Here is an 8563-nt window from a genome sequence, read left to right as displayed (position 1 = left end):
CTTACATTAAAAGTAAGGGATGTTTTTTCCTTCTCCTGTAAAGTTACCATTTTGGAGAAACAAGGTTTTGTTCTGACAGCAGATATATATATATATATATTTCCTTAAACCTTTTGTTCTGTTATTAAAAGGAAAATGCTTTCTGCAAACTTCAGTCAATAATCTCCTGTTACTCACATACTGTGTATCTCCTAAATCAGAGGTCATCAACCTCCTGGAGATCTACTTTCCAGCTGATTTTATTTCCAACCTGCATTTAACATGCACCAATCACCTAAAGATAATTCACTGGAGCAGGTTCACAGGAAATTAGATCTCCTGGACCAGTGTTGCTGACCACTGTCCTAACTTCATTTTGCATAACAAATAAAAAATTCAATTAAAAAGTACAATCAGTGGTCATGCAGAGAGTCCAGTTATTCAATAAATAAAGCTCCACTCACTACAGTGAAAGGCAATTAACCCACTTGTCCTGATTTTAACACTTACAAGCCTTTTTTGTTCACATATAGTCCTAAAGGTAAATTCAAAGAACAAGGTATAAATCCTGCTTAAAAACTCAGGAGAGCTATGTTGGTGTTTCGCTGAACAGAGGAAGCACTGACCAGAGGAAGACCACAGGTGAGATGAGATGGTAAGAACAGGATGAAGAAAACAAGTGATTCAGCATATTTCAGTGTCATATGCGCCTCATACCTGTTCATTGTATGACAATAGGAGAAACTAGACAAAGGGTACAGCCAAATATGAGCTATCCTGAAAAATTCAAGACATTCAGAAAGTAAAATAGTTCATTCACATCATTGTTGTTCTGTCTCTTTTGGCATTTGTATATTTTAATATGTCACAACATAGATGCAAAATGTGTCTGAATGTCTTTTTTTTTTTTTAACTCAGCAGGGAGATGTTCATAGGTGTAAGTGTGAGTGTACGGGGTGCAGGTATGAGACAAATGACCTTGAGGTAATTTGGATGAAACATTTAAGGCATTTAGCCTAGTTTTTCTAAGCCAGAGATGTTGCTGCGAGCTCATGTGAATGCTCTAGAGTCCTGCGGCGGCGCTTTACACTACTGACTTGGATGCTTTGCATTGCACTTGGTGATGTAAGGCTTGGAAACCCATTGGCTCCTATGCTCCTATCCTATGCTATGTCATCAGGTGGCGGTAACACTGGTACCAAATCATGTCATCCGCACCTATAGCAGAGTTGAACTGGAGGGACTGTAGAGGTGGAGCTGACCATGATAAAAACTATATTTTTACAGTTTGGAAAGATGTACTCACATTTTAAGCAAGGCTGGTACATTTTATCATTACAGAGAAGTGTGTTTCACCTGTTAATGAAAAAAAGGTCTTAGGGTGTAGTTACTCTTTAAAGATAAGCCTTGGGTTTTTACCACAACACACAACAATCTCAAACAGCGGCAGCAAAAAACATCTGAATGGCAGCAGGAAAGCTGGATGACTGAAATACGTCATCAAAAATGGCTCACGCAAAGAAGGCAGTTAAAGGCTCTAGCTAACAGAAACCAATCCTGAGAACAAAGAATGGCGCCAAGGAAGGCTCCAGCAGTGCAATGAATTCATAAGGAAGCGGGAAGTGAGTGAGAAGACAACGTTTACCTGGGAACCAGTGTAGTCAGTCAGGCAAGCTAAAAGTGAGGTGTGTTCATGGAGATGAGTAAATACTCAACCTCTGAAACTAACATTGAAATTGAAGGTCATGCGTACCTGTTAAATGTAGGAGTGGTTGATAAAGATCTTTACACAGTAATACTGGCATATTCCAGTACTGATTGATCTACAAATGCAGATGCAATTGTAGTCACTAGACAACAGACTATGTAAGAGAGTGCAGCAGATGAAAATAAGCAGCTACTAAATTATTAAATGAAAGGACTCTGAAAAAGAAAGAAGGAAAGATAAAGTTAAGGACATAGTGGTTGAAGAAAAACTAACCCAGATTTAACAACGCTGACCCTCACAACAGATATAGGGCTACAAAAAGAGAATGAGACCCTAAAACCAGTGTGGTGTGGAGACCTGCTTTGTTCTAAAGAATGATAAACTGTATAGAGTTAAGGCAGAACATGAACAGTTTGTAGTCTTGAAAAGACTGAGACAGGAAATTCTTAAACTTGGACATGCTGATCCATGGGCCCACCAAAAAGTAGGTTAGCAAGCAGGTTTTATTGGCCTCACCAATACCTAGCTGTCACAGACTACAGCAGGGAGTGTCAGGTATTCCAGCTATATAAATTTGCCTGTTTTTACAGATGGCTATGGATGTAGTGGGGCCTTTACTAAGAGGAACCCAGGGAAAAGAGCTGCTATACCTTGGTAATTTCCAATTATGCCACTTGATATCCTGCAGTTTTTCCACTCTGAAAAGTAAAGAAATGCCAGATTGTTAATGTACCAAGAGATTTTACCTCATCAAGGCATTAATTTTACTTCTCGACAGCTAAAGGAGGTTCTAGGTTTACTAGAGACACTTTGCCTGACACTGGAGCTGACTGGGATGTGTGGCTACCTTATCTGCTATTTGCCTATAGAGAAGTACCACAGGCTTCTACTGGTTTCTCACACTTCCATCTTCTTTATGGCAGAGAAGTCAGAGGCCCTCTGGATGTGGTGAAAGAGGCCTGGGAAGGAGAAAACACAGAATAACAGATGAACACTGTTATCGTGAAATCACATGAATGCAGGGTCAACGTGAAAGAAGAGTGATTACAGTTTCTAATTTTCATCAACAACATCCAATGTGAACTACGATGGCTGCATACATATGCGCTCAATGTGTGTATATTTAAGCAATAGAAAACGAGAGGGAATGTGGTATCATGAAATAACATCATGGCTGTAAAATGTACCTATTACACATTCTGTACAGAAAACACTATTATACATTTTAATAATAACATATTTTAAATGGGGCGTGGTGGGCAGCGCTGTCACCTCACAGCAAGGAGCGCCTGGGTTTGATTCCCCAGCCGGGTGACCGGGTCCTCTTTGTGTGGAGTTTGCATGTTCTCCCCATGTCTGCGTGGGTTTCCTCCCACAGTCCAAAGACATGCATTTAGGCCAATTGCCCCTAGGTGTGTATGTGTGTGTATTGTATAAGTCTGTCTGCCCTGCGATGGACTGGCGACCTGTCCAGGGTGTATCCTGCCTTCCGCCCGATGACTGCTGGGATAGGCTCCAGCACCCCCCTCCCTTGCGATCCTGATGGAGAAGCGGCTTGGAAAATGGATGGATAGATGGATATTTTAAATGGGCCATGCAAAAGTCCAACATGTTAAACTTAAACCATGTCTGTAACTTTTCCTTCATCGACAGTCGAACAAACTGTATGAACAATGCAAATGTAGACTGTAGAATACAAACACGCCATTACATTCTGTGGGAAAGCTTTTCTGAACTGTATAGGAATCGGAACAAAACCTCCTGTGTCCATTTTTGTCATTTTTCCTTTTTTGACCGTTTTAAAGAATGCCTGTTGGCCTTTCACATTGTGCGTGAGTTTCAGGATGAACAGAAATGTGTTGACTCCTCTCGGAATACATTTATCTTTGCTTTGTAAAATAATTTGTTAGACGGTTTGTTTATTTTTACCTTCTCCAACACAATCGTTCAGTTGTCCTTCAGGAGCAGACAACTGCCACGCAGGAGGGTCTGCTTCATTTAGAAGACTGTAAACTTCTGTAAAACTGTAAAAACACCTGTCCAGGGTCCTCTCTGTGTGGAGTTCTCCCCATGTCTGCGTGGGTTTCCTCCCGGTGCTCCGATTTCCTCCCACTGGCCAAAAACATGCAGTCAGGCCGATCATGCTAAATTGAGTGTGTGTGTGTGTGATTGTACACGTCCGTCTGTCTGCCCTGCGATGGACTAGCGACCTGTCCAGGGCTTATCCTGCCTTTCGCCTACTGACCGCTGGGATAGGCTCCAGCTGCCGCCGTGCCCCAGAAGGACAAGCAGCTTAGAAAGTGTGTGTGTGTGCCAGGTTTTTGTCAAGCACATGAACTCCAGCCCTTTCTTCACACAACAGAGTGGATTCATTGGTGAGGGGCTGCATATGAAGAGGCCTCCTGTGTGTGATGAAGCACTGCAGAGTTCTCAACAAACACATTTAAGTCCATCCCGCGTTTTTCAGAGTCCCAGGACGAATCCACTCCGCATTTTTGTGCCTCTCGGGCTAAGATTTCCAGAAGTTTCCTCACAATAACACGGGGCTAAGAAGCGCTTCTGTTTGTCATTCTTAGACCGTGACGAGCTCCGGTGGGTGTAGCGACGCTCTCCCTAAAACCCGGAGGGCGAGACAGCGACCCAACACAGTCTGGTCCACTGCAGGTGCAAAAGTCTGCAATTTCCATAACTAGTGAGCACAGTACGCTGGTCGCTTTAGCGTGACGTCTGGCACAGTTTAATTTAAAGGCTACTCGGATGCAGAAGGTGAGATTTTGCTTTGAGCTGATCTGACGCTGCTCGAGTCCACCGGTTGCTGCGTTTTTCCAGCTTTTCTTATCAGGCATGTCACAGCTTAGCTCCCTGAGCTCCAGATATCATTCCAGATTCCGGTTTACGTTACCAGGTACAGTCTAGGTGGGCTTGAGACGCTGCCCAGCTGATGTGGAGTAAACTGTAAACTACTGCTTCGGATATGCGATGGTTTCGGTCATTTTATGTAGCGTTATTTTGAGGTATTACCCGTTTATGCCGTTTGAGAGCTGTTTTAGTGTAGTATGAGCTTCACTGATGTACTTTAAAGGGGACTTCTGTCGATTTTTCAGAACCGCTCCATGGTTAAACAGTAAGGTGTACATCAAGCCATTCAGCGTGTTTTGATGTAAAGTGTGAAACTTGTCGAGTAAGAACTGCTCACAGTGCAGGTGGTGATGTTTAATGCGTCTAAAAGCTACCTTACGAAAAGCAGTTGTGAAAAGAATGTGAACTTATTGGCTCTTCTTCATCAAAAGTCCGAAAACGTGGCTGTCCTGAAGTACTCCGGGTCTCATACAGGGGTCAGTCCCAGCACGTTAAAACAAAGGGTCATTTGAGTGCAGCTCTCCAGACGAATCAGCTTCAGTGCTTAGAAACTGTATCGTGTCATTTGCGAAGCAAACGCCGCCATAAACACGTCGTGTAGATTCGACTCGCCTCAATTCATGCAGATAATTCAGCACTGAGCCAGTAAGAGGAAAGCATTCAGCAGGTTCATGAGCCAGTGGTTGTTTTATAGGTGCACTCCTCCCCCTAGTGGCCATAAGGCTAAACAGCTTAGTGTTGCAGTTACATTGAAAATAATTAAATATGAATTGTCTTAACTTTATGTAAGATATCTGAGTGATGTGATTGTGTAGTGTGATTAGGTTTTATATTTTCTGTGTAGTAGTTATCCACTGTATCAGTGCTGTAAAGCAAAAGCTCATAATTAAATTGAATATTAATGATGTTCTCATACAAAAAGAAATATATATTGCTAAGGATTGCTATGTGCACTATTATTAGCATTATCATTGTAATATCCATTTTTATTGTTATTGCTGATATAATTGATGATATTGATTATAATTTGAATCATTTTAACTGCCAGTCAACACTGTAAAAAAACTGTTCAGCCTAAAATACAAAAAAAAACAAAAAAACTATGCAGTACCAAGTAAATTAACTAGGTTTATTCAGTGTAAATAAATATTTTGAATGACTGACTCTTAATTAAATTGAGTTCTAATAGAACAAGCTATTTTGGGCTGAATGTGGGGTGGGAACAAAGTGAGTGTGGAATTTCTAAACCAGTCAAATGAGTTGTGGAAGCGTGACTCAAGTAGGGGGCGATGCTGCGCTCAGTAACACTGTCAGACGGACAACGAGCCTGTTTGTTAGTGTATGAATAACGTAAGTAAGCATGGCTGAAAAGTCCCCCCAGAAATTGTGTGTGCAGATGTGTTGTGTTTGCAGAGAACACATAAAAACATACAGTAAAAATAAACATCTTTTTGCTGGGGAAAAACAGTTGAATTAAACCAGACTGCAAAGGACTGCATTGGACTACTAATAAAAGCTGAGGCTGTATTCGGCCTCTGCAGTTCTCAGTACACACACAAAACAAAAGCAAGCTCTGTTCCTGAAGCTTTATTTTTTTAGAATAAATATTAGCCAATGGTAGCATTTCATTAGAAATGTTATATAAAATATTTCAAATAAAATGTTATTAATATTTTATCTGTGGCACTTGAGGAATTTGGGGTGGGTTTTAAACGGGGCATGTCCCTGTTTACTGTGAATTTTGCCACAATTCAGCAGCAGTAGATTAATAACGTTTCCACAGACGTGTATTCTTGTTATAAGATCACATCTGGCCCAGCGAGACTGACGTGGCATGATGCGTCCACATATTTGTCCCATCATGCCGTCCTCAGCTGTCTATAGCACGTCTCTTCTCACTTTGCTTGCTGGAGTTGGTGTGTTCTTTGTGCAAGCCAAGATACTGACTCTAATGTTTTAATGTGTGTTCAGGAGTTTTGACTCACTGGGATATTGAAGGAAAAGTTTTCTTGTATGAACGCCGTGACACTTTGTGTGGTGTGAGAGCTCCTGAGAAGGTAAGAAGTCACTGATCATGTGTTTCTTTAAAGCTCTGTGTGTGTTGCATTTATTGCACCAATTGATAATTGTCTTGTATCTGCTTTATCTGGCCAGTGTTAAAGTTTCTGACCCTTTTCAAAGGTCACAGACTTGGGGTAGCAAACGTTAAGGGTTTGGGATTAAAAAGAAGCAAAAACAACAAATCGTTATGAACATCAGTGGATGAGTGTTGTAAAACCATTGCACGTTATTGATTTTCTATAAGAGATTAAGTCATTTTTCCAGTTGTAGGTACAGATTTCCTGTAGTGAACCTCTCAACTGTCATGCCACAGCATCTCTAGCAGTAGCAGGCAAAGTTTACATGGACCTTCACCTTGGACTATGATGCCTCCCACTCTGTCAGCCACATATCAGACTGCAGCATTGATTTAGTCTGCGGGAACTGTGTGCAGGAACTTTAACCTGATTTGACCTATTTACTGGTTAAGCTTTCCAGCGGGAACTTTAAAGGGCCCATGTTATGGAAAACTGAGTCTTCCTTTCTTTTCCCTTGAAGTAGCATGTTTTTTTAAGAGTGTGTAGGTTTCCATCCATGAATTTTATGCATATTCGGCAAATAGAATTAAAAATTTTGCCGAGTAAATACTGTGAATGCAATATAGTTTCATCTTGAAAATACACCCATACGTACAGTTTAATGAGAGGTAACTCTGTGAGTCTAGAGTAAAAGGAAACAACTGATTACACGAAACTGATAAAAATAGGCAAGAAGTTAAACGCAGAACAAAAGCAGACTAGGAGTATACCTAACTAAGAGAACATAGAAGCTAACACACTAACAAACAGAGATTTTGTGACCACCATGCTTATATGACCAAAAGTATGAGGACACCCTTACTAATTAGTGTTTGAGCCACACCCATGCAATCTCCATAAACCAAAAAAATTGGCAGTAGAATGAGTTGTACTAAAGACCTCAGTGACTTAAAATGATGCCACAAGTCAATTCGGGAAAGTTCTGCCCCTGCTAGATCTGAAGCAGTGGCAACATGTTTTCTGGAGTAATAACTCTGGCATACAGATGGACAAATGTGGGTTTGACGAATGCCAGGAAAGCAGTACCTTCTGTAATGCATAATGCCAATAGTACTGTTTGATGGAGGAGGACCCCTTAGGTCCAGTGAATGTTAATGTTCATGCTAAAGACATGGTTTGATGAGTTTGGTTTGGAGGAACTTCAGTGCCCTGCATAGAGCCAAGACTTCAAGCCCATCGAACACGGAATGTCTGCGTGAGCCAGGCCTTCTCGTCCAACATCAGCGTCTGACCTCGCAAATGGGCAAAAATTCTCACAGATACACTCCACATTATTGTGGAAGGTCTTCCCAGAAGAGTTATTACAGCAATGGTAGTTGTTGGGCAGGGGAGGGGGGGCATTGGGCAACTCTATGAATGACCATGGTTTTGGAGTGGGATGTCCAACAAACTCATATAGGTGTGACGGGCAGTTGTCCATGTCCTTTTGGCCATATAGTACTGGAGTGTATGGGTCTAGAATTAGGAACAAGCGGACCTCCTGGTGAAAATCAGCTGATGGGTGGAGCTGGGAGGAGCATTATAAGGCAAAACAAAAATGAGAACATGGCCTAGCTGTTTGATCACTTGATTAGCTATGTAACATGGCAGAAGGAGGCAAATACCAATTAATTGATAAAGAAATTAAAACATACTTTTATCTTATCAAAGAAAAAATCACAGTGATATCGGACAATAAAGATAAACAGACGTTGACATGTTCCTGCTGTCCGTTAATAGACATTAGTCATTGTGTTTGTCATCGTATCATGTCTTCTCTTAAGATATAAAATACAGTCATGATGTGAAACGTAACAACGAGAAGCTGCTCAAGATCTGAGAGTTTTCTGCAGCCCACATTTCTTTTAGAAATGTTTTTAGGAATGTGATGAGTTTTTTT

The 8563-nt window shown here is 41.2% G+C and overlaps 1 protein-coding gene across 1 annotated transcript in view; it reads left to right on the top strand.

Annotated features, from left to right (window-relative positions):
* Window positions 1-4246: 4246 nt before the first annotated feature.
* Window positions 4247-8563, top strand: part of LOC108411104 (alpha-2-macroglobulin-like) — a 28409-nt gene continuing 24092 nt past the window's right edge. Inside the window, exons 1-2 of the mRNA XM_017682492.2 lie at window positions 4247-4453; window positions 6518-6603. The gene's annotated coding sequence lies outside the window, so the exon portion shown is untranslated. The remainder of the gene's footprint in view (window positions 4454-6517; window positions 6604-8563) is intronic.

Source organism: Pygocentrus nattereri, chromosome 17, assembly GCF_015220715.1.
Source record: "Pygocentrus nattereri isolate fPygNat1 chromosome 17, fPygNat1.pri, whole genome shotgun sequence".
Taxonomy (NCBI): domain Eukaryota; kingdom Metazoa; phylum Chordata; class Actinopteri; order Characiformes; family Serrasalmidae; genus Pygocentrus; species Pygocentrus nattereri.
This window is presented reverse-complemented; position numbering and strand designations above follow the sequence as displayed.